The following is a 26,608-nucleotide window of genomic DNA, read 5'->3' on the forward strand; positions in this document are numbered from 1 at the left end:
CTTTATGCCACAAAAGAACATCTGTTTACAAAGGGGGGTAAATTTGGAGATTTGCAGAATACTCTACCAATTCCACTGGTAAACCACAGATATAATCTAATTTCAGTACAAGCTGCACAGCATGTGTAACAGAGATAATAGGAACTGCAGATGCTAGAGAATCCGAGAGAAGGGTCTAGGCCCGAAACGTCAGCTTTTGTGCTCCTAAGATGCTGCTTGGCCTGTTGTGTTCATCCAGCTCCACACCTTGTTATCTCGGCATGTGTAACAGCAGCTCAGATACAGTCTCAGCGAAGCAGCACTGCTGAACCTAACATCTCAAGCAGGGTAACACAAGACTTAAAAATGTTAACTTGCAAACTATTTAGCTTTTGAAATCATATAGATACTTTATATTTTCTTCTACAAAGAGGATTTAAGATGTGCTGGGGTATACCCCAAAAGGCACATGACCACACCCTGAAAGTTCAGCTTCTAGAAATGTCTGTTAGCAACAGGCAATTGCACTCATTATTGACAAAGTCATCCAATGTTTAATGCTTCATTCTGAAGCTAATTCAGCCACATCACCACACAACATTTAACAACTAACCCACAACACCTGGGCAGCATGCACCCTCCAAACACCCTACCCACCAGCATAAATGATGTAGCCCTGGGATGTAGGACGTTAACATGGGCAGATCTGCAGATCTACTGGAGAGAAGTTCCATCCCAGCAGACAAGATGGCCCAAAATAGCTCCAAATATTTGCTGCTTCAGAACAGGGTGCCAAGGATCTCCAGTCTTGGACATTTAAGTGTACAAATTGCAAAGCAATGCTGCTGCCTTTCTGGGCTGCTTGTTCACACTCAAACATTAGGTGTACCTCAAATACAAGGCCCCTGGGGACGTTGGCATTTTGGTAAAACTGCAGCCAAACACATTCAGAGCATCCCCCTATTAATAGAATCACTGGATCTAAAACACTTACTAAGCAGCCTACCTTGATTTACAGAGAAAGCATTCTTGTATGGGCATTATGGCAACTTTTCTGAGATTTGGTTTCAGTTGCGGCTGATTTGTCACTTAGCACAGGGGAGCTTTGAGACACTACTTTGTCATAAAGAATGAAGAAGAACAACTTTCATTCTTGTACAGCCATCTAAATATGCCATAAAACAAAATGAATAAATAAATCTTGCAAAGAAATATAACAAATATTCACTGATATTATGTAGGGAAGTGCTGCAGCCAAATCCCACAAAACAGTAATGAGAAACATCACCAATCTGTTTCAAAGGCAAATAAACCTTCAATAAAATAATAAAGCAAATAATAAATGTTAGATGTCAGCAGAACTCTTGTCATTCAATGCACCATTCCTGGCATTCATAACAGGACCACTGACTTCTTCCAGAGTCCATGAAACTCCCTTCAAGATCACGGTTCACTGACATCCAATAGGTTCTGCCAGCTGCAAGCAGCACTATAAATATTCAACTTGCAAAACAACCTGGTCAAAGTGTGGCACTATATAAAACATAAGAAATTTGTAACATCAAAGGCCATAATTTTAAAAGGAAGATTCAGATATCCACAGGCACTCATCTTTATCACAGCTAAAGGCAAAAGGTAAACACATAAAGAGTAACTGGCAGTAGGATTTTAAAGTAATCAGAGTGTATCAGTACCATATTGCATCCACCACTATTTCAATGCGAGAATCAAACCTTCAGCTTGCAAAGAAATTATTTGACGGTATTGTTGATTTAAAACAAACAGCTAAGCTGCCCTGATGGTTCAGACAGTTAAGCAAATAACCAGATCAGAAAATGTATGGTCTGTACTGAGTTAACTGAAATAAGGTACAAAAGGAGTGCAAAAACGATTCTCAGCTCATTTCTGATACGGGCAAAGAAAATAAGCCAGAGTTTCTTGTCCTAAATGCTGTTTAGTGTTTCCTAAAAGAACGTGAAAGCGTACGTTAAAGGGCATGACAAGGCCTGATGATAATGCTTTGTGGTTCTTCAGTAGTTTCTGATATGCAATGTATAGGGTCACATGATTTTCTTTAGTGAGCAGATTGAAACAATCTGGAAATTCATCCCGATTTGCCAAGTTTCCCAATTAGTTTGCTGTGAAAGCCACACAAGTAAAGAGTTTTTCTTTGCATGATATTGCCAGCCTATTCTGAAATAGCTAGGAGATTGTCTACCTGAGTACGCCAACATGACAATCATTAGCACAAACAAGCTTTTCATTATTCACTATGCAAAGATCAGCCTACCTCTAGCTCTGGTATGTCAGGTTATTTTGAGCACAGTATGAAGACTTCTAAACTGGACAACCAATCATAAATGATGCATTGAAGGGCCAAGGATTCAGGAATTGGATTACTGGGCCAGGGCACGCTCGAGGGGTGGATCTGGTTCAACCTTTAATGAAGTAGAGGCACATAAAACTTAAAATAACCCTACGTAACCAGCTGTCCTACACAACAAGGACAATTATCAAATGATAAGTGTAGTTAGGAATACCCTCTTGAAAGTCACTAGGAATGCTTTAAGAGCAACAATATGAGCCATATAATTCACCATATACTCCATGAGTGTTTTGTGATTTTATGCCTAACTTCAATACGAACATGTCATACTCTATCAATCAGACGGAGATGTGAAGCATTGTAACAGCTAACTGTTTCTACAATCTATCCATGGATACAGATATAGGAAAGGGCATTCACGTATTCAGCATTCAATTGAAGCCTTTCAGCAACTACTATTCTGAGGCAGGTTTTCCATTAGCTTCACTGATACCTCTTTTGTTTCCCAAACAGAAGGTTGTTGGCTCAAGTCTTACTCCAGAAAATAAATATGTAATCAGTGTAGTGATGAGAGAGTGCCGTGTTACTGAGAGCCCAGTACATCAGTGCAGAAGGCTGAAGGATTCGCAGCAATCTTCAGGCAGAAGTGCCAAACGGATGATCAATCTTGGCCTCCTCCATTGATCCCCAGCATCACAGATAACAGCCTTTAGCCAATTTGATTCAGTCCATGTGATATCAAAGAACGGTAGGAGGCACTGGATACTGCAAAGGCTATGGGCCTTGACAACAATCTGGAGATAATCGTGAATACTTGTCCTCCAGAACTTGCCACTCCTGTAGCCAAGCTTTCAGCACAGTTACAACTGGCAACTACCCAGCAATGTGGAAAGTTGCCCAGGTATGTCCTGTACACAAAAATACAGCACAAATCAAACGCCAATTACTGCCACATCAATCTACACTCGATTTTAAAAAAGCCAAAGAACTGCAGATGCTCAAAATCAGAAATAAAAACAAAAGTAGCTGGAAAAGCTCAGTAGGTCTGGTAGCATCTGTGGGGAGCAAGCAGAATTAGTGTATTGGACCCAGTGACTTTTTCAGAACTGATTGGTTGGTGTATATGCTAAAGAAGGGGAGGGGGGGTATTGGAAAGGAGTAAATGATATGTGGAATGGGGCCCAGAGAGACAGAAAAACAGCTGGGCTGACAAAGAAATGGGTAAAGGTTGGACGAGGAGAATGAATAGCTTCTAATGGGAACAGTTAGTGGCTGACAATGGACTGTGGTAGCAGGCCATGTGAATGACAAGGTCTGGCGTTGTCAGGGTTTGGGTAAGGATTTGGGAGAAGTTGCTCAATACTGAATTCAACGATTTTATTGCTTAAGTCCTGGAGCATTCCCAAGCAGAAAATAAGATGTTGTTCCAGACTGAAGTTGGTTGGAGCACTGCAACAAGTTCGAGACCGAGATGTTAGTCAGAGAACACGGTGATGTGTTGAAATGGTGGGCAACTGGAAGCTCATGGTCTTTTTTGTGGACAGAATGTAGGTGTTCTGTGAAGCAGTCATCCAATCTGCATTTTGTCTCCCTAAAACAGAGGAGACCACATTGTGAGCAGCGAACGTAGTAGACAAATTGAGTAAAGTACAACTGCTTCACTTGGAATATATATCAGGAGCCCTGGACAGTGAGGATGGAGGACATAAATGGGGAAGCGTTACACCTTCTGCAATTACATGGGAAGGTGCCATGTGGGTGTGAGGTGATGTTGGGAGTGAAAGAGGGGTGGACCAAGGTGTTCTGGAGGAAATGGTCCCTGTGGAAGGTAGACAAGGAAGGGGGGGTGGTATCCCGCTGGAGGTGGCAGAAATGGCAACTATTGATGCTTTGGATGTGGATGCTGGTGGAATGGCATGTAAGGACCAGGGGAACCCTATCGCTGTTGCAGGAAGGGATGGGATGAAGGCGGAAATGCCGAGTTTGATCAGACACAGCAGAGGGCCCTGTCAATTACAGTGGTAGGGAATGCTCAGTTGAGGAAGAAGGTGGACATTTTGGAGGCCCCCTTGTCGAAGTTAGCACCATCAAAACAGATGTGATGAACAGACTGGGAGAATGGAAAAAAGTCTTTACAGGAAGCAGGATGTGATCTTGTACTGTCAAGGTAACTGTGGGAGTCAGCAGATTTAGAGTGGATATTAGTGCCAACATATCTCTAAAAACAGAAACACAGATGTTGGGGAAGAGAAGGGAAGAGTCAGACATGTGCCGGGTGAAACTGAGAGTGGGGTGGAAATTGGAAGTAAAATAGACGTTTTCCAATTCTAGACAAGAAGAGGAAGCAGCACAGATGATGCTATCAACGTATCAGAAAAAATGTTGTGGATGGGGTTCACAGTAGGACTGGAACAAGCAATGCTCCATTGTGCCCCACACAGCGCTAGACATAACTGGGTCCATGTGAGTACCTGCGGCCAGCCTTCTGACCTGAAGGAAGTGAGAAGCGTTCAAGGAGAAGTTGTTCAGAGTGAGCCAGGTGAAGGGTGGTGGAGGATGGGGACAGTTCAGGCTTTTTTCCAGGAAGAAGCAAAGAGCCCTGAGACCAACCTGATAGGAGATGATGTGTAAAGGGATTGCACCTGACCCTGATTACAGCTTGGTTCAAACATAGATAAAACAGCTGAATTCCAGTGGTGAGCTGAGAGTGACAGCCCTTGATATCAAGGTTGCATTCAACAGAGTGTGGCATGAACAAGCCCTCACAAAACTGGAATCACTGGGTATAAGGCAGCAAACTCTCCACTGGTTGGAGTCATACCTGGCACATAGGAATATTGCTATAGTCGTTGAGGGTCAGTCACCTCAGCTTCAGGATATTTCTGCAGGAGTTCCTCAGGATAATGTCTTCGGCCCAATCATTTTCAGCTGCTTCAATGACCTTCCTTCCATCATAAGGTCAGAAGTGAGGATATTTGCCAATGATGGCACAATGTTCAGCACCATTCACGACTCCTCAGATACTGAAGCAGTCCCTGCTCAAATGCAGCAAGATTTAGACAATATCCAGGCTTGGATTGACCAGTGCCAGGCAATGACCATCTTCAATAAGAGACAATCTAACTAGTGCTCCTTGGCTTTCAATGGTGTACCATCACTGAATCCCCCACTATCACCATCATGGTCTCACCACTGACCAGAAATTCAACTAAACTTGCCACATAAACACAATGGCCACAACAGCAGATCACAGTCTAGGAATGCCGTGGTGACTTCCTGACACCCTAAAGCCTTGTCCAACTACCAAGGTGTGTGATGGAATGCTCCCCACTTATCTGGATGGGTGCAGCTCCAACAACACTCAAGAAGCTTGGCCGGCATCACATCCACAAGCATCTACTCCCTTCACCACTGACTTTTAGGAGCATCAGTTTGTTCTATCGGCAAGATTCACTGCAGAAATTCATTAAAGATCCTTAGACAACATCTTCCAAACTCACGACCATTTCAATCTAGAATGACAAGGATCGGATACTTGGGAACCCCACCACCTGCAAGCTCCCCCCTCCCCCGCAACCACTATCCTGGGCCTTTATAAAATATTGCTGTTTCTTCACAGTCATGGGGTTAAAATCCTGGAATTCTCTCCCTAAGGGCATTGTGGGTCTACCTACAGATATGAGCTGCAGTGGTTCAAGAAGATAGCTCACCATTACCTTTTCAAGGGCAACTACAGCCAGTGAATAACTGCTGACCAGTCAGTAAAGCCCACATCCCAAGAATGAATTTAAAAACAAAGTGTCCTGTGAGATTATAAGTATAGAAACAGAATTAGGTCATTCAGCCCATTGAATCTGTCCCAACCTTCATGGCTAATATCTTCCTCAACTCCATTCTCCCACCTTCCTCCCGTGACCCTTGATCCTGAGACGTGGTCCGAAATCCTAACTGTATCCCTGAGGTTAGCTATAGATCCACTGCAAATGAAGTGACAAGTATTTCAGTTTCCACAGCCGAAGGGGCAAAGTGAGTCTCTGGGAAAGAAAACACATCGCTTTTAAATTGAGGTGTACAAAAGTCAGAAACTCTCAACACATCTAACAGAGGGAAGCATCAAGGAGGCGCCACTGCTGAGACAGTGTATTGTGGCCCAATAGGGCAGTTCATAAACTTTCTTCCAATTGTCTCCTAGTTTTCATCAAGTCACCAGAGAAGGAAAATGAATCACTTCTTTATCATTATTCCTCACATCAGTCAAATTAAAACAAAATGACTTTCATTTATTTAGAATGTTTAAAGACATGCATGCATTCAGACACGCAAGTAACACCCACCCCCTTTCTTACGCACAGTCACTGATGCAAAGCTGTGCGGCAGGCAGATTGAATATGGAAGCAAGGAGGAGAAAAAATTGTTTCTGTCCTTTACTGCATGTAGCCTTCCTTCGGGAGCCACTTTTGAGCGGTGTGCAGTCTTTATTCAGTAAAACAGCAGGGATCATTGTGACAACCACAGCAATTCACCAAAGAGGTCATTGGGGATCTAAAATTAGAACATTTGAACTGAAATCCATCCAAAGGCTTTGACTTGATAAACACTTCCCAGCACACAGTGACAGAAGATACTAAAACTCTACTGATCTCACACCGCCCACTTGGGAATTAACACAAACCTGGGAAAGCAGCCATCACACTGATTCCAAAGCTGTCCTGAGTTCATTAAATAGGCAAATCATGTACTTACAGGCAAAAGTGAGTGTTTAGAAATTCATGGAGGTCCTACAGGATATAGAGAGTGAACTTGTGCTAGGAGGCATTTAGTCTGTGAAAAAATAGCTCCCATTCTCCTTCACAGTGCAGTAACAATGCTGGAACTAAGGCAACTGAACACCCTATGAAACAGTTCTTCAAGATTCAGGAACCTAGGGTCCTGTTGGGATGCAGACAGGTATATGGTTACAGTGATGCACACTGCAACATTTCCATTTAATTTGCACACTTCATCCGCAAGATGTTATCTTTTGATGCTTTACAATAAGGAGGCAATATAAAGAGAATTGCAGAATTCAAGACACAATCAAACACGAGTGACATTAAAAACTGAAAGAACTGCAGATGCTGCAAATCAGAAACAAAAATAGAGAAATTACTGGAAAAACTCAGTAGGTCTGGCAGCATATGTGGAGAGAAATCAGAGTTAATTTTTTGGGTCATATGACCCTTCCTCAGAACCGATCAAAGGAGTGACTTTTAAGATGTATTTTAAAGAAGGAAGAGGGGGAGGGTTGGCATTATGGAGAAAACGGGCAGAGGCAGAATAAGCAATCACCAAACAAAGAAAGCAAGGGATGTGAAGGACAAGGAAGGAGAAACAGTGTGACTGAGACAGAGTGACAAACAGAACTGTTCAGTTGTCATTACATATCGGTACTGAAGCAGAAGTAATAGCAAGTAGATTGGCTAATTATACATTAGATTCAGGAATGAATTCAGTTCTTTCTTCTTCTCAGTCAGTGCCTTGAGACTGAGGACGACTTTATTCCATTGTGGGGTTATAGGTCCTGAGGCGACTAAACAGCCCATTTGCTGGACTCACACACCCTGCCACAGGTAATATTTGAAGCGAACTCAGTTTTTCAGATGCTCCTTCCACTGCTTGTGCTTGATCTCCACCTCGGCTTTTTGGAGATGGGAGACACATTCAGCCATAAAGTTTACATATCATAGAATCCCCACTGTAAGGAAACAGTCCATTTGGCACAAGTCCACATTGACCTTCTGAAAAGCAACCCACCCAGATCCATCCCCCTACCATATCCCTTCATTTTCCATGGCTAATGCACCTCACCTACACATTCCTCAACACTATGGGCCATTTAGCATGGCCAATCCACCAAACCTACACATCTTTAGACTGTGGGAGGAATCTAGAGCACCCGGAGGAAACCCATGCAGACACGGGGAGAACATGCAAACTCCACGCAGACAGTTATCCAAGGTTAGAATTGAACCCATCTCCCTGGAGGCAGCAGTGCTAACCACTGAGCTACCATACTGCCCGTGTCTACAGAAAGCTGGTTGTGAGATACTCAGAGACTCAGTGTTCATTTTTAGAGAAACCAGGCTCATGAAAACAGTTTGCCAGTGAGCAACACTGAGAGCAAAGGTTGAGGTGATGGCTAAAGTACTGGCCCCTGTGATCAAAAAGTATCCAAGGGCTTGCAAGGATGTCAGAAGGAAGCATGCTGAAAAGTCAACAGAAATGGTCACACAAGACCCAGGTCTGAGACCCAACTTCAGAATCTAACTTTTGGAGCATCTTGTAGCGACATCTGGAACTCCACTCTGCTGCCAATGCCATTGGACTACTGCATAGAATATATAAACCATAATATGCAGGAAAAAGCTCTCTTGGTCATTCTTCACATTCCATACAACGGCAATGCATTGTCCATCGAAATGTACAATGAGACACCGACCCACAAGAGCTCGCTTGGGGTGAGTGAAAGGCTATAAAACCTTAAAAGTCTGGATATTCTTCCGACTTCTTTAGAAAAAGATTGTCCCTAAGGCCAGTCTGCTCTTGATGAACGTCATATAGTTCTTATTTTTTGATCTCTCTCTGAGATAGAAATTCAGCAAATCAGAAGACTGTACATGAGCTGGTAGTCTGCTCTACACATTCAATTTTCTCAGGGGCAAAACTAACCTAATCATCATTCTGGTTTTGTGTAACATCAGGTTGTGATACCTCTCCTTTCTGACTGACACAGTTGAAATTAATTGCCTGGACAAACACAAACAATGAATAGAAAGATAAGCAAGTTACTGCATAACCCATCTCACTTCCAGAGGATGTCCCATCTCTAATTTTACTTTGTTGTAAACAACTGCACCTCCCAGTCGCAAACCATTTCCACTCCCCCCTCCCATTCTCTAGATGACATGTCCATCATGGGCCTCCTGCACTGCCACAATGATGCCACCCGAAGGTTGCAGGAACAGCAACTCATATTCCGCCTGGGAACCCTGCAGCCATATGGTATCAATGTGGACTTCACCAGTTTCAAAATCTCCCCTTCCCCTACTGCATCCCTAAACCAGCCTAGTTCGTCCCCTCCCCCCACTGCACCACACAACCAGCCCAGCTCTTCCCCCCCACCCACTGCATCCCAAAACCAGTCCAACCTGTCTCTGCCTCCCTAACCGGTTCTTCCTCTCACCCATTCCTTCCTCCCACCCCAAGCCGCACCCCCAGCTACCTACTAACCTCATCCCACCTCTTTGACCTGTCCGTCTTCCCTGGACTGACCTATCCCCTCCCTACCTCCCCACCTATACTCTCTCCACCTATCTTCTTTACTCTCCATCTTCGGTCCGCCTCCCCCTCTCTCCCTATTTATTCCAGTTCCCTCTCCCCATCTGATGAAGGGTCTAGGCCCGAAACGTCAGCTTTTGTGCTCCTGAGATGCTGCTTGACCTGCTGTGTTCATCCAGCCTCACATTTTATTATCTTGGAATTCTCCAGCATCTGCAGTTCCCAAATTCTCTGATACTATTCAAGGATATGGGATAGCCTATTTAGGACTGAGACAAGAAGACATTTCTTCACCCAGACAATGGTGAGCCTGTGGAAATCTCCATTACATAAAGTGGTTGAGGCTAAAACATTGGAGTTAGATATAGTTCTTAGGACTAAAGGGATAAAAAGGTATGGGGAAAAAGTTGGAACAGGACAATGAGTTGAATGGTCAGCCATGATGCTAGTGAATGATGGAGGAGGGGTGAAAGGCTGGATGGCCTACTCCTATTTACTATGTTTATGTTTCTGTGTCTTTTTGTACATCCATCCCAACATATGTTGCTCACCAACACAGGAAGCTTTACCACTCAGGGCAGAATGAAACTATGGCTGTCTTCTGCTCTGAAACTGCAAAATCTCTCTTTTATTCGTTAGAGAGGTCTCACAGCTGCAATGTAGAGCACAGGTTAGTTATAAAGTGAAGCTACAGTAATTCTACTGGATAAAATAAACAGTACTGTTTGACTTGCTCATCATTACTGTTCAAACAGTCCTTGGAGACAACACCCAGGAAAAACCTCAGTTCTATTTTGACATCTTGATGAAGTGCACACTCGGAGCACAGTGAGCTCAGCTGGCATCGTTCCTTGCAAAGCCTTTGACTTATTAAGTTCAGAGTCCTGCAGTGGCAGATTAATCCTGAATAACTTGCGTCACCTCTATTATTTATTCCTCTCAACATTTTAAAAGTCTGCATCTGGAACCTTTGGAAGCCCTACCTGTAACCTTAGTCAGAAGCTAGCTTCATGGTCCATGGGCAGTGATGTCCCCGTTTTATCCCTGAAGATCTTTTCCACAGCAGTTATTTAGAGGGATGCAATTAGCAAGTGACAACACCCTTTTATTTATCAGATCATCAACATGTTTCACTTAAAGAGTTACGTGACTCAGTACATTTCAATTTCCTTCCCAAATTCTAAACAATCTGAGGCAGCGTTTTGGTTGATTGGTAACCAGGGGTAGGTGGCTTGTGTGCAGTAAATACAACACTTCTGCTTAAGCAGAGCTCCACCTGACAGTGCGTGAGACTAAATAACTAAACCAAAACACATTTCTGTGATTCTGGTGCTCGAGGAAAGCTGTGCATAATCAAAGATTAACAGTGGTTGCATAACTCAGCTACTGCCTTTTCAGTATTTCTTTTTCCTGAATCCAGAAACAGGAGAAGTCTAAAGAAATGGGGTAGGCCATTTAAGACTGAGATAAAGAGAAATTTCTTCACCCAGAGAATGGTGAGCCTATGGAATTCTCTGCCACAGAAAGGAGTTGGGAATAAATATTGAATGGTTTCATGAAGGAATTCGGTTTCTTCTTTAGGGCTAAGAAGGATAAAAGGATATGAGAAGACAGAACTGGTTACGAAGGTTGTATGTTCAGCCATGATCATATTGCATGGCAGAGCATGCTTAAAAGGCCAAATGGCATACTCCTGCTCCTATATTCTAGCTTTCTACTGGGTGTTGCAGGGAACATATTTGGCCATTATTTCTGTTTATTTATTTCGTTTAGGCGACTGAATATTACCAATTTTAACATGGGATTAAAACTTAGTGTTCTGCGATGTCAATAGTTTCCCTTCAATACTACATTGCAATCACACAGATAGGCAACACAGCATCATTATGGCAATACAGTGGACATCACAGCACTGGTCAATACCTCACTCTATGCCTTAGAGTATACAAAAGAGGCACGTCAGCCCATTGAGTCTGTACCATCAAAAATATACTAGGTCCATCGCCTTGAATGTTAAGACATGTCAAGTGCTCATCCAAGCAGGCTATGAGGTTTCCTGCCTCAACTGTTCTCCTGGGCAGTGCATTCCAGCTCCCCACCACCCTTTGGTGCAAACAGTTTTCCTCAAATCCCCTCTAAACCTCCTGCCTTTCACTTTAAAATGGTGACCCCTTGTTATCGACCCTTTGACTCATGGGAACAGCTGTTTTCTAGTCACCCGAACCATGCCCCTCAACCCAAGCGCAGGATGTTAAATGCACCATCCAGCAAAATGTGGTCAATCTGAACATTTTCCCTGGAAAGAAATTCTGGGCATCCATCTGCATGTGTACATCTCCCAAAGGCACATCTGAGGTCACTGAGGCAACAAGTGGGAACTTAACATCTGACTTTTACCATTAACCCTCACCTCTGAACTGGAATGCATTGTATAAACTGCACTTTCAGCCAGTGCAGACCGACAAATAGTTCATTTCAATGCTGAGAAAGTCAAGGCACTAACTCAGCCACCCACCCTCTCCAACCCTAAGAAATTACGGGTGCCCTTCATACATTTGAGTTTTTTCTGGATACAAAATTAACGATGGCACTTGGAAAGATTGTAGAGTAAAATGGAAATGTTCAGTGCTATGTGTGAGATCCTCATGAGATTTTACAAAATCAAGATACAGAATGTTTTGCCTTTTGGGAGAGATGAGAAGAAGGGTGTCTCCCATTTAAGTGGAGACAAGGAGACTGTTTCTCTCTCACAGGATTGGGAGTCTATGGAACTCTTCACCTGTCAGCAGCGAAGGCAGGGCACTGAATATTAGTAAAACTAAGTTATATTCATTCTTTACCAACAAAGGAAGACTAGGGTATCGGGAGTAGGCAGGAAAGTAGAGATGAGGCTGGAATCAGATCAGCCATAATTTTGTCGAATGGTCATGCAGGCTTGATGGGCTGAATGGTCTATTCTTGCTCCGAATTCACATGCTTGTGTGCACGCATCATGATCTTCTCTTGGTCAAAGCCAAGGCATAGAATATTCTAGCATTATTTGACACCTGAAGAGAGGAAATAACTTCAATTTGGATTTAGCCCCCTGAATTGGATAAGATTGTCAAGTCCATACCACTCATTATGATTCTAAATTAATGTATTCAGTCTGACACAGCAGGCACAGCACCATAATTCCTAATGCTTAAACCAGACTATATTAATCTGATTGGGACCGGATAATGAGAAGATCAATTTTCTTATATTCATTCATTGGATAACTACATTGCTGGCTAGGCCAGTACTTATTTCCCACAGAACATAGAACATTACAGCGCAGTATGGGCCCTTCGGCCCTCAATGTTGCGCCGACCTGTGAAACCAATCTGAAGCCCATCTAACCTACACAATTCCATTATCATCATTTGTTTATCCAATGACCCATTTAAATGCCCTTAAACTTGGTGAGTCTACTACTATTGCAGGCTGGGCATTCCACGCCCTTACTACTCTCTGAATAAAGAACCTTCCTCTGACATCTGTCCTATATCTAACACCCCTCAATTTAAAGCTGTGTCCCCTCTTGCTAGCCATCACCATCTGATGAAAAAGGCTCTCCCTATCCACCCTATCTAATCCTCTGATCATCTTGTATGTCTCTATTAAGTTGCCTCTTAACCTTCTTCTCTCTAATGAAAACAGCCTCAAGTCCCTCAGCCTTTCCCCATAAGACCTTCCCTCCACACCAGGCAACATCCTGGTAAATCTCCTCTGCACACTTTCCAATGCTTCCACATCCTTCCTATGATGCGGCGACCAGATCTGTACGCAATACTCCAAGTGCGGCCGCACCAGAGTTTTGTACAGCTGCAATATGACCTCATGGCTCTGAAACTCAATCCTTCTACCAATAAAGCCTAACAACACCGTACGCCTTCCTAACAACCCTATCAGCCTTGGTGGCAACTTTCAGGGATCTACGCACATGAACACCAAGATCTCTCTGCTCATCCACACTAACAAGAATCTTACCATTAGCTCAGTACTCTGTATTCCTGTTACTCCTTCCAAAGTGAATCACCTCACACTTTTCCGCATTAAACTCCATTTGCCCCCTCTCAGCCCAGCTCTGCAGCTTATCTACGTCCCTCTGTAACCTGCAACATCCTTCCGCACTACCCACAACTCCACTGACTTCAGTGTCATCCTCAAATTTACTAACCCATCCTTCCATGCCGTCATCCTTGTCATTTATAAAAATGACAAACAGCAGTGGCCCCAAAACAGATCCTTGCAGTACACCACTAGTAACTGAACTCCAGGATGAACATTTCCCATCAACCACCACCCTCTGTCTTTTTACAGCTAGCCAATTTCTGATCCAAACTGTTAAATCACCCTCAATCCCATGCCTCCATATTTTCTGCAATAGCCTACCGAGGGGAACCTTATCAAACGATTTACTGAAATCCATATACACCCACTTCAACCCCTTTACCCTCATCCACCCATTTGGTCACCTTCTCAAAGAACTCAATAAGGTTTGGGAGGTACAACCTACCCTTCACAAAACTGTGTTGACTATCCCTAATCAAATTATTCCTTTCTAGATGATTATAAATCCTTTCGAACACTTTACCCACTACCGAAGTAAGGCTCACTGGTCTATAATTACCAGGACTGTCTCTACTCCCTTTCTTGAACAACGGGACAAGATTTGCCATCCTCCAGTCTTCTGGCACTATTCCTGTAGACAATGGCAACATAAAGATCAAAGCCAAAGCCTCTGCAATCTCACCCCTAGCTTCCCAGAGAATCCTAGGATAAATCCCTTTCAGCCCAGGGGACTTATGTATTTTCATACTTTCCAGAATTGCTAACATCTCGTCCTTTTGAACCTCAATCCCGTCTAGTCTAATAGCCTGTATCTCAGTATTCTCCTCGACAACATTGTCTTTTTCCTGTGTGAATACTGACAAAAAATATTCATTTAGCGCCTCTCCTATCTCTTCGGACTCCATGCATAACTTCCCACTACTGCCTTTGACTGGCCCTAATCTTACTCTAGTCATTCTTTTGTTCCTGACATATCTATAGAAGGCTTTAGGGTTTTCCTTGATCCTACCTGCCAAAGACTTCTCATGTCCCCTCCTGGCCCTTTTTAGCTCTCTCTTGAGGTCCTTCCTGGCTAACTTGTAACTCTCAAGCGCCCTAACTGAACCTTCACGCCTCATCTTTACACAAGCCTCCTTCTTCCTCTTGACAAGAGATTCAACTTCTTTAGTAAACCACCGTTCCCTCGCTCGACCACTTCCTCCCTGCCTGACAGGTATATACTTATCAAGGACATGCAGCAGCTGTTCCTTGAACAAGCTCCACATTTCAATTGTGCCCAGCCCCAACAGTTCCATTCCCCATCCTATGCATCCTAAATCTTGCCTAATCACTTCATAATTGCTTTTCCCCCAGCTATAACTCTTGCCTGCAGTATATACCTATCCTTTTCCATCGCTAAAGTAAATGTAGCCGAATTGTGGTCACTATCACCAAAGTGCTCACCCACCTCCAAATCTAACAACTGGCCTGGTTCGTTACCCAGTACCAAATCCAATTCAGTCTCACCTCTTGTTGGCCTATCTACATACTGTGTCAAGAAACCCTCCTGCACACACTGGACAAAAACTGAGCCATCGAAAGTACTCGAACTATAGCATCTCCAGTCAAAATTTGGAAAGTTAAAGTTCCTAATTGTTCGAGGGCAGTTAAGAATCAACAACATTGCTGGGAGTCAGGCCAGGTAAGGGCAGCAGATTTCCCTACAGTGAAGACATAAGTAAACCAGATGGGATTTTGCCACTATTATCAGCAATCGCATGGTTGTCACTCCGCCAACTTTTAAATTAATCCAAATTTTACTGCCTGCCATGGTACAATTCAAAAGCATGGACTGAGAACATTAACTTGGGATTCTAGGTTACAAGTAATACTGCCATCATACAATGTCCAACGCCTCGTGTTACTCAATGAATTAGACTAGCCTGGAGAACCCATGGTATAATGTGCTATTTTTCCACTTGTAACTTAATTTAATTCACCTTGAAACACATACAAACAACTTTCTAACTGCAGTCATCTTTGTCTGCACCCTTCAGCTTAGATGCAAAATTTAAGATGCAAAATATTTTCCTTCTAATGCAGTTCCCTAGGATCAAGGATGACTTGCCTCCAGACAACTTTCAGGGATTCTGAAAAAGTCCAGTATGGGATCTGAAAACTTTGACACATGCGAAACAGGTGGCGAAACAGGAGGACTGGCTACATTCAACTTTTAGATGCTTTGGGAGTCCCTCTGATGCTTTCACTTCACCTCTGCATGTCTCTGACTGACCAACTTGATCAATATATGGCCAGTGCTTTCTAGAATGGATCTTCACAAGCCAGGGTGACTCATCAGTCAATGTTGATGTTTTACATCTGCAGGGATGATCCTTCTGCGAGATTCTTTGGTGACTGAGTTCCAGGTAGAACAGTTCATAGAACAAAATCCCTACAATACAGAAAGAGACCATTCTGCCCACCCGGTCTGCACCGAACCTCCCAAGAGCATCTCAACCAGACCCCTCAGTCTGGTGTCAGGCATATGAGTGAGATATCCTGTTTAGCAAAGCTAGTTTTGAGGGATTAATACTTCAATGCTGGGAAAGTTGGCTTGGGAGAGGGCACTGTTGTTGGGCCACCTTTGCCACTGGATTTGTTGTTGTGAAGATACTGCCAATGGTACTTATCCCATGCTTTGTGGTGTTTGCAGTAAGTTGTTCAAGTTTCCAAAATACAGATATAGAGGCACGACACACATTTCACAGTTCACAAGTTCCTGTGCCAAAGCACCATGTGATTGAAAGATCATTCAAAGGAATTAATCAAATATGCATGCCAAACAATATGCATTTTGAGGGAATTCAGTGACTAACTTAGTTTTCTGAATCAATTTTTGAGTTAAATGTTGCAGTTTGACAGCTAAAGCAAAACACAATAATCTCAGCACAATCTCACAATAAAAGTAGAGTTTCTGTCAGGATCTCATTGCAAGCTCCAATAATTAAGTGACAAGTTGCTGTCCAAGTATTTTATTGCAATTGCTTCAGTAATCACTGAATTATGCAGGTTGTCTTTCCTGCATGAAAGTGGTGCAGGCAGCTTATGCTTTGCTTTAGTACATCTAATGAATGCTTTATAATTAGTATCTTTCCTTCCATTTTCCAACGGCCTGAATCCTGAGATTTCAACTGAAAGTTCTGCCTTACCACAACCACCTATTTAAGGATGAAAGTCTACTCTCTTGAACAAGGACTGAATTTGCATAGAAACCTTCACTTCATATGGGAAAAACTGATCTCAGTACAGTAAAGTATTCTTGAAAACCAAAACCAACATGTTCAAAAAAGATCACTGGAGAAGAGAGTGACGAGGAGAAAGGTTGAGTAAGGACACAATTTGAGAATCATTCCAGAAAACAGTGGGGTGGTTATCATGTTGCAACAAGCAAATATGTGTCAAAGAAGGGTTTTCCATACAATCATGCAAGAGACTCCATGGTCAGTCATAAATGTTAAATCTACATTTTCCTCTTTCATAAACTAGACAGACTATATAATAATAAACTCTCCAAAAACAACCCACTGTTTCTGACCATGATGTGGCACAGTAATAAGTCTAGAAATGTAACTACTGAACGTTGTGCTAAACCTCCGCACACAAAGCCCAGCAGCTAGCAAATGTGCAACAATGCACAGGATTCAATAAACATGTCTGCCCAATCAGAACATACTATTTTTAATCATAGGCTAATGTTAAGAAATTTCTCTTTGGCAAACCAGAAATGCAAACTAACAATAAGTAATATTGAAATATCCTACAGTTTACATTATATATGACATTAACAAACTTGCAGAATAATACACTGCATAATTTGGCAAATTAATTTCCTGCAATTTTAAGTAACCTTGCCCTTCCCTTCTTCGCTGATCTCTTTCAGTCCTATATCCCGATGCAACCCGCCAGCTTACTAATATTTACCAACTTCTCAATTCCCGTTCCTGCATCAAGAGTTAGCCCTGCCAAATCTTTTCCACGATTATGTTCATTTTTCTTGGTACTAAGCTGTGGAATTTCCTTCTTAAAACTTTCAGTCTATTTCCATTCCTTTAAGAAAATAATTAAAAGCTACATCTTTGACCAAGTTTCTGGTCAGATGACCTAACCCTCAGTTTTAATTCCACTTTTCCACCTGATTCATATTTCCCTCAAATCTTAGAGAATACAAAAAAGCCTGATCAATCTTAGCCTTGAACGCTAAATTATCAAGCATCCACAGTGTCCTAGGATACAAATGCTAATGCACAACCCACTGAATGAAGACAGTCCTCAGTTTGAAATTGTGTACCCTTCACTCTGGTACTTCTTCCTGTACGGGTAAAGGCTTTTCAACATTCACCATCTCGAGCCATCTCATGATCTTGTGCTTCAATAGAAAACTTTATACTCTAAACAACCAATCTCTCAACTGCCAATTCATTTGCAGCACATAACTACGCACTAAGCTTTATGTGTAATACATTCCTTCTGGACTACTCTCTCTCAAATTCAGCATGAAATTCTATCAAACATTGATCATTAGTCCCCATGTGATCCTTTGCCATGGGAGTAATAATTAATTCTGTCTCATTAAACAAAACAAGGTCAATCTATGCCACTTTCCCAGTTAATTCTGTGACATACTATTTCAGGAAATTGCTTCAAAAGCATTCTAAAAACTCATCCTCCAAACCACAAACATGTACAAGGAACAACAGTAAGCCACTTGGCTCTGGGAGCCTGTTCTGCTATTTAGTAAGATCATAGCTGATCTTATTTTAGCCTCAACTTTACATTACTGTGTTTCCCAATAATTTTCCATTGTCTTAATAATCAAGAGTCTCCATCTGCCTTAAGGCACATCCTTAATTTTAAACAATGACCCCTCATTCTAGGCTCTCCCAAAAGAGGAAACATCCTTTCATCATCCACCTAGTCAAGTTCGCTCAGCATTTTGTGCATTTCAGTTAAGTCACCATTGCTTCTTCTAAACTCTGGAGAATATCGGCCTCGCCTATCTAGCCTTTCCTCATAACTTCTCCGAAGTGTTTACAATGTACAAACATTCTTCTCTAAGTACAGAGACCATTAATGTACATAATATTCCAGATGCAGCCTCACCAACGCCCTGTAAAACTGAAGCATAACCTCCCCACTATTGCATTCAATTCCCCTCACAATATAACATATTCTATTTGATTTCTTGATTACTTGCTGTACCTACATACGAACCATGTGTGATATGTGCATTTGGGCACCCAGATCTCTTTCTGCAATGGCTCACCACTTAGATAATAAGCTTTTTTATTCTTTTGCCAAAGTGGATAATTTCGCATTTTTCCACACTGTACTCCATTTGCTAGATCTTTGCCCACAGACTTACTTAAGCTATATCCCTTTGTAAGCCTGTGCTCTCTTCACAACTCACTTGCCCCAATACTGACCCCTGTGGTACACCATTCAAGACATCCTGCCAGGCTGAAAAAGACTACTCTCTGCCTCCTGTTAGCAAGCCAATCTTCAATCCAATACATTACCCCACAGCTGAACTTATATTTTCTGCAATAACCTTCTGGTGTGGTACCTTATCAAATGCCTTCTGAAAATTCAAATAAAATACATCCACTGGTTTACCTGCAGCACAAGTTACTTATTCAAGCAATCCAATAAAATAGTTAGACACAAATAGGAAAACCATGTTGTTCTGCTTGATTACTTATATATCCAAGTGCCCTGTTATAATTTCTTTATTATTAGCTTGTAACGTTTTCCCTATGATAGATGTTAAGCTAAATGGCCTAAGTTTCCTGCTTTCTACCACTTCCTTTTTTGAACAAACTCCTTTTGTCAGTTGGATTTGCACAGTCTATATGAAGATTGAAGTCCTACATGATTATTACCCTGCTTTTGTCACAAACTCTTCCAATTTCTTGATTAGAACTCTAACCAACATTTTTGGTTGCTATACAGCTGTCTGTGTATTCTGACCCTTGATAGAGGAGAGCCAAACATGGTATCGTCACAATTCTTTTTCATCATGTTTGAACATGAATTACACAGTTCAATCAGACACAGCAAAAGGATTCACAAAATATGCTTTAACAAAAAGCGTTTCTTTGATATTCGGAACATAATCTGACAGTGAAATGGTACATCACAATTCCAGCATTCACTATAGAAAACCATCTCACAATCTTGTGTTGCAATGAGAAGCTGAGGCAGGTGTTGAGTCTGTCTCTAGGTGGTGTAATTGGTCTGGCAGACATAAAGTTGGGGATGTGTGAGCTTGATATGGGGTTACCTGAATATTTACTCAAGTTAGGCTATGTAACTGTTCCTGTTCCACAAAATTCTCGGATTTAAATGGAGACTTCAAGAAGATTCCAGGCGTAGAGGAATTGACCAGCAGAATCTTCAATTTCCCCAACAATTCCTTTGGAATCTGTACAATGAGATTCTGCAGTGTCACCACAAATAATTCCCATCCAGGCCAAGTAATGACGATCTGGCGAGTGGAAAATCAGGGCTAGCTGAATTCATCTCTAGCTGAAATAGTCTGTTCATCACTACACTAGTTTTTGACTCTCACCATGTCGAAAAAGAAAACGCAATGTGACTACATGACTGAGCTCTACATGAAGCAGTTTCTGATGTTCGAGAGATGTGATAATTATACAATGACAGATCTAACTTCCTGGTTTATGGCAACAGCACAGCTCCAAGCAGGGACCCTTCTGGGTTCATAGCTATTACCGCAGCATTTAGAAATTCCACGAGTGCTGTTTAATGAATTCCATCAGCGACTGCACATTGGTGAATGCTGATATCTTGACCAGCATTCACGCAGAGCCTGGAAATTAACCTCCACAGCAATGTGCAGGATTCCTACATGGAGATCTAAACAAAAAGATATCTTTCATACTAAGGGGGTATTTTGGATACATGTGGAACATCGAAGTGACACAGGCAACCTGAGGGCAATACTGTGGTATGTACAGTGCCTGGGGTGACATTTGTGTGGAAGACAGTGCTATTTAATTACGTAAGTTGTATATCTTGAAACTTGCAGTTTGGATTTGCCTTAGCCATGGCAATACAGGCCGTGGCCTCAATTTGAAACAAGTGAAGCTATGGCAGATCCTAATGTCCAAGTAACTTGCACAAACAGCACACTTTAACAAACCACACCGAATAAACGAGGGACAACAGATACAACTATAAACAGAAATAGGCTTTAAATTAATTTCAAAGACAATCTGATATTCCTACGTTAAAAATGTTCTCCAGTCAGGCTTACTGCCCTTAATGTTAGGCAGCTGAAATGTAAGATGAAATGTTAAAATTGACCACACCACCCCAGCTGACAACCCTCCCAATCTACACTCCATCGGACAGCTTTGCCAAATGAAAACATACCTACAAAAAGGAAGTCTTTGCTAAACACTGTTCCACTGTTTCCACTGAAAATTAAGTCGTCTGCCTGGTCTAATATGGAAGACCTCAGATTAACCAGGTTCAGGAAAAGTAACCAAGTAAACACATGGTGAGGAAGTCACAAAGATTCCACAGTATCTGCAAAAAATTTCTGGTGGGAATACATGATTATTCTTGCAGAAACTGGATTAATTTCTCCAGGACTATAAACTGTTCTAATTGGGGAAAGACGCTTTCGCTGGCAGCTCCAAACAGTGCTTCCATTACTTCTAATTTTCAAGTTCTTTGACAATGAATATCAGCAACAGCAGACTCTGGAGGTGGAGAGCCATCTCTAATCATTAAATTGGTAAAATGAAACTTGCTTGGCTCAAATTAAATTGATAAACAACTTTAATAATCACATAAGGAGGTTGAATAATAAACAAAATATTCAAATAGACTAGGACTGATAATATTGTGAGCACTTAAAGAGAAATATTCTAAATACAGACAAACTTGAAATAGCTCAGTCACAGTGACTCAGATCATGGGTGCTAAGAAACTGTTTGTAGTAACAAATTGGCGTTTTGAAGTTTAATCTGAGGAATTCATGATGGTATGGCAGCATGTGTCTTTTGAGTATTTTACAGCCAATTGGTACTTGGGCTATGCTATGCCCAAGGCACATGATATTTTCATCACTCTCCACTGAGGAATTAAACTAAGAGATTCATATTCAATGTTAGAAGGAGTGCTTGTCCTTTTCACCAAATACTAATGATCAAATGTCTAGTGTGTGAAGATTTGGAGAACTTAGCTGCTTTTGTTTCATGTAGCTTCAGATATATTGCATATATCCGATTTTTAAAAAGTAGCTTGCTGAAACTGTGTCTCTGGGAAGCCAGTCAGAGGATCCCCCTTTTCTGGGGTAAAGCTGTCATACATTCAGTTGTACATAGTATCATTATAATACTGAAGGAAGCCATTTGGCCTTTTGGAACCCAGCCAGCTCTTGTCAGTTCAATTTTCCAACTCCATCCCTGTTGCTTTGCAAGTTTATTTCCTTCAAGTGCTTATTCAATTTCCATCCGAAAACATTTATCCTCTCTGCTTTCAACATCCTCATAGGCAGTGGTTCCTAGTCATTACTAACAGCATGAAAAAGGTCTTCCTCACATTCCTCTTAAACCCTTGTCCCAAAATCATAAACGTGAGACCCCTGGTCCTTATAGCTAAAGAGAACAGCTTTTCTTTATCTACCTTATCTAAACCTTGTTATAACCTTGTTTTTTTTTCCCTTTATTCATTCATGGGATGAGGGCATCGCTGGCTAAGCAGCATTTATTTCTCATCCTTAATTTCACAGAGGGCAGTTATGAGTCACCCACATTGCTGTGGGTCAGGAGTCACGTGAAGGCCAGACCTGGTAAGAATGGTGGTTTCGTTCTCTCAAGGACATTAGTGAACTAGATGGGTTTTTCTGACATTTGACAATGGATTCACGGTCATTGTTAGATTTCCAATTCCAGATATTTAAGGAATTCAAATTCCACCAGCTGCTGTGGCAGGATTCAAATCTGGGTCCCCAAAACTTAATCTTGGTCTCTGGATTAACAGCTCAGCGATAATACCACTAGCCATTGCCTCCCCCTTGTACCTTGATCAGATTTCCCCTCAATGCCCTTTGACCCAGCGAGGTCAGTGTCAGCTTCTTCAACTCACCTGTTGCTAAATTCTCTCATCTTTATAATCACTCCAGGGAATCTCCTCTACACCTTCTCAAGGTCTTTCACATCCTTCCTAAATTGTGGTGATTAGAACTTGACATAATACTCCTATCATAGGTTATTCATAAAGATTTAGTGTAATTTCCCTGCTTTTGTACTGAACACCACTATTTATGGTTTCCATAAAATCATGCCCTCTGCTACCTATCTCATTCACATGAACCCCAAGTTCTCCCTTCCCTTGAAGCATACATTCTATCTTCCCACCCCACCTGCTAAAATACATTATCTCACTGTATTAAATTCTATTTGCTACTTCTCTGCCCTTTCTGCTAGCTTTATTTTGGTTTATTCATTCAGAGGATTTGGGTTTTGCTGCCTGCACCAGCATTTATGGCTCATTCCTTAGCTGCCCTATAGAAGATGGTGATGAGGTGTCTTCTTGAACCGCTGTAGTTGCTTTGGTGTAAGTACACCCACAGTGTTGTTCCTAGGTTGATGCTGGGTGGTCTGCCCAGTTCCATTCCTTTGAGACTTTCCAATGGTTTGATACAACTGCTTCCTATGACAGTTAAGACTACACCATTATGCCATTGCTTCCCCTCTCCTGTTATTGGCAACAAGTACTACCCTCACTGTTTTCTATACTTCAAAGCTGCAAATCATAAAAAAAATTTTAAATTTTACTCTGCACTTCAGACTGTTATGCCATGCTTGCAAGCACCTTGAAGCAGAGCTTTGGCTAATCTCCTGCCAGCTGTGTCCAGCTACCTCACAATACAGAAAGTCTTCGAGGATGTAACCATCTTCCATCCTGCACGAATGCCACCTCAATTTGATGAGTGCTTGAGTGCTACATATATGGATTTGGTCATACCCATAGTGAGCAACATACAGCAAAGATGGAAATTATTAAGTCCCCTTTCTTGATAGCTCTCTGCTGTCCATGTTTCACAGCCATATAGCAAGCTGCTGAGAACACTGCCCTTATAAACTATCTTCTTGATCCTAATGTTCAGTTTATACAGTCAGAGGATTATGCAGTGTGAAAACAGACCCTTTGGTTCAACATGTCCGCGCCGACCGGATGTCCTAAACTGATCTAGCTCCATTTGCCAACATTTGGCCAATATCCCTCCAAATCGCTCCTATTCATGTACTCATCCAGATACCTTTTTATATGTTGTATTCGGACCAGCCTCCACCACTTCCTCTGGCAGCTCATTCCATACATGCACCACCCTCTGAGTGAAAAAGTTGTCCCTCAGGTCCCTTTTAAATCTTTCTCCTCTCACCTTAAACCTATGCCCTCTAGATTTGGACTTCTCTACCCTGAGAATAAAGACCTCAGCTATTCACCCTATCCACACCCCTCATGATTTTATAAACCTCTATAAGGTCACCCCTCAGCCTTCGACGTTATGGGGAAAATAGCCCCAGACTTTTCAGCCTCTCCCTGTAGCTCAAACCCTCCAAACCTGTCAACATCCTTGTAAATCTTTTCTGAACCCTTTCAAGTTTAACAACATCTTTCTTACAGCAGGGTGACCAGAACTGAATGCAACATTCTAAAGGTGACCTAACCAATGTCCTGTGCAGCCGCAAAAGTGACATCCTAACACCTTTACTCAATGCACTGATCAATGCATACCAAATGCCTTCTCCACCACCCTGTCAACCTGCAACTCCACTTTTAAGGAACTTCTGGTGCACTTTCTTGCACCAAGCGAAGCCATTATCTGATTTCCCTATCATACATTAATTAAGGAAAAACAGCATTAGCTGCTGGAGGAGTTAATGGAAGAGGACCATTAGTTACTACTAAGAATACGGAGAGAGTTCAGAAATATTTTGCACAGAGGGTGTACAATCATTGAGTGCTTTGTCAAATAAAATATTTTAAGCAAAGCTCAGTGCATCTTTTAAGAACAAATTCAGTAATAATTTACATGTAGAATATACAGGCTATGGTTAGAAAGCAAAGCAGTGTGTTTCATTTTGCACAGATCAAGCAAAGAGATAGATAGCACTGACATGTTTAGCCTCCTCCTGAATTTTAAACATCTATGGCTTCCAATATGAAAGGTGTCACAACCCTGGCAAAAATTATTTAAACACGATGTACAAACATTTTGAAGCCCAAGAGACCAAGCTGCTTTCCTCACAGAAGTTCTGTTTGTAGAATGAAAGAATATCACCCCAGAAAAGGTCGAGTTTCATTTCCATGTCTAGTGCTATTATAGTATCTCGTATATAATCTAACTTCTAACGTACAAATCAATTACGAGCAAAATGCAGGTAAATTCAACTATGCAGATTTAATCTGCACTCATTGACCTAAATGAGTACTATTCACTATATTGTCAGACTATTGTTTTTGGATGCTTGCTGCTAACCCTATCCTGCTCTTTGGTAGCCGTGAATGAATCAAAATGTTCACAACTTTAGTGTATTATTCCATCCAAGATGAACCAGCAATCACCTATTGACTCCATCATGAATATCAGATGCATAAAAATTGTTTGATAGCTAGGCGGTGATGGGCATTACCTGGTAATTTACTGGAATTCTTACAAACAGACAGGAGATTGAATGCGTGGTTGTTGGTTGAGTAAGTGCAAGGTTATAAAGTATAACTGTAAATAAACATAAATGTGTGCCAAGATTGGCTCTAGTTCTATCCTTCACAAATGGTTTTCTATACAAAAACAAGGGAAACTATCAAGTTTCAACTCTATAACATTTCATGATTCCACCCCGCCTTAGCTTATCTGTTGCTGTACTGATCACCAATGCTTTGCTACCAAAATATTTTTACAAAAACCGACGCAAGAGAGTAGCTGTTTCCTGGTTTCAAGATCCGTGCATTTCAAATGACATTTTCTGAGAAAAAAAATTATTGGAACATTTTCCACATGGGTCACAAGTGCATGGGAATTACCACAGATTGTTTATTTAAGGTGCTAATGGGAGAGCTCCAGTGTAATTTGTCTCAGAGCTGTCTTGCCTGATAATCAGGGCTGGAACAGTTCAGTGATCCTACATTTACCTGTCATAGCTATCGTGATCCTCCTCTAATTTTGATTTCCCAGCACTGCCCAGGGTTGGGTTTACTCGTTTAATCCTGAACTGATGGCTCTTATCTCTGTTGAAGTCAAATCGCAGAAAGACAGGAGAAAACCTCAGAATCCCTCTGTTCGGAATAAATAATCCCAGAGTCTCTTTATGCAGAAGTTGAAAATTGAGTGTGATTAATACACAGCACTGGCATGTTGTTGATCTTTAGGATGCAATAAAAATGAAGATAACAACTTAAATAAACAGCTTTATTCTTCTATTTGATTTAACAATGGTCTGTCTAAATGACAAATGTACCACCAGTATTGCTAACTTAAATACAGTTCTCATTATGTTTGGTCAGCAACTTTCTTCAGGGATGGCTTGCATGATTTAATTATTGTAACCTGCCCTTGCTTTTGAAGTACTCACCATTAACTTATAGTTACAGATTCATAAGGGTATACTGCATGGAAACAGACCCTTCAGTCCAACTTGTCTCTGCCAATCAGATATCCTAAATTGATCTAGTCCCATTTGCCAGCATTTCGCCCATATCCCTCTAACTCCTTCCAATTCATGTACCCATCCTGGCTCCTTTTAAATGGTATAATTACAAGGAGAAATAACAGTTTAGTAGCTTTAACTTCCTGGATGGAATATAAAATTTTGT

At 41.7% G+C, this 26,608-nt stretch overlaps 1 protein-coding gene across 6 annotated transcripts in view; it reads right to left on the reverse strand.

Moving 5' to 3' along the window:
- The window catches only part of LOC125447405 (cAMP-dependent protein kinase catalytic subunit alpha-like), a 167,158-nt gene that overhangs the window by 46,711 nt on the left and 93,839 nt on the right, over window positions 1-26,608 (reverse strand). The window lies entirely within an intron of this gene.

Source organism: Stegostoma tigrinum, chromosome 35 (genome assembly GCF_030684315.1).
Source record: "Stegostoma tigrinum isolate sSteTig4 chromosome 35, sSteTig4.hap1, whole genome shotgun sequence".
NCBI classification, from domain to species: domain Eukaryota; kingdom Metazoa; phylum Chordata; class Chondrichthyes; order Orectolobiformes; family Stegostomatidae; genus Stegostoma; species Stegostoma tigrinum.